The sequence below is a fragment of the Theobroma umbraticum genome, unplaced genomic scaffold (genome assembly GCF_002168275.2).
Source record: "Theobroma umbraticum cultivar Fairchild unplaced genomic scaffold, ASM216827v3 scaffold_12.0, whole genome shotgun sequence".
Lineage (NCBI taxonomy): Eukaryota > Viridiplantae > Streptophyta > Magnoliopsida > Malvales > Malvaceae > Theobroma > Theobroma umbraticum.
In genome coordinates, this window is record NW_018397272.1 from 166,007 (window position 1) to 166,474 (window position 468).

Sequence of the window (468 nt, forward strand, 5' to 3'; positions counted from 1 at the left end):
AACATGAATAATTTAATTATAATTATTTATGTTTAATTTCAGTTTGAATATAAGTAGCAAATATCTCAAAATTTAGAGAATTCTGAGGATCTTGAAGCTCAAAATGAAATCTTTGCTCATGTAATGGGGCACAGCAAAGCTGGCCATGTATCTCTTTATAGAAGAAGTGTGACTACTTCAGATCTAAAGAAAAAACCACCTTCATTTGATTCCATGGATGCCTAAAGAATGATTGAAAATGCTAGAAGATTTGCTATGGATGAGATGAAAGAAGTGTAAGATAAATTAGAAGAGGAGATGCAAAAAAGGTTGGAACAGTAAGTACAATCTATCAAGATGGAGATGACAGATCAAGTTCTAACGATCAAATCAGAAATTTTACAGCAAATTAACATGTTGATCTCACAATTACAAATGAGGTTTCCTAGGCTAGCAACTTAATCCATAAATGACCGGCCATCAACTTCT

The 468-nt window shown here is 32.5% G+C and overlaps 1 pseudogene; it reads left to right on the forward strand.

Moving 5' to 3' along the window:
* The window catches only part of LOC149526455 (uncharacterized), a 1,604-nt pseudogene extending 1,379 nt beyond the window's left edge, over window positions 1-225 (forward strand).
* The last annotated feature ends 243 nt before the right edge of the window (window positions 226-468 follow it).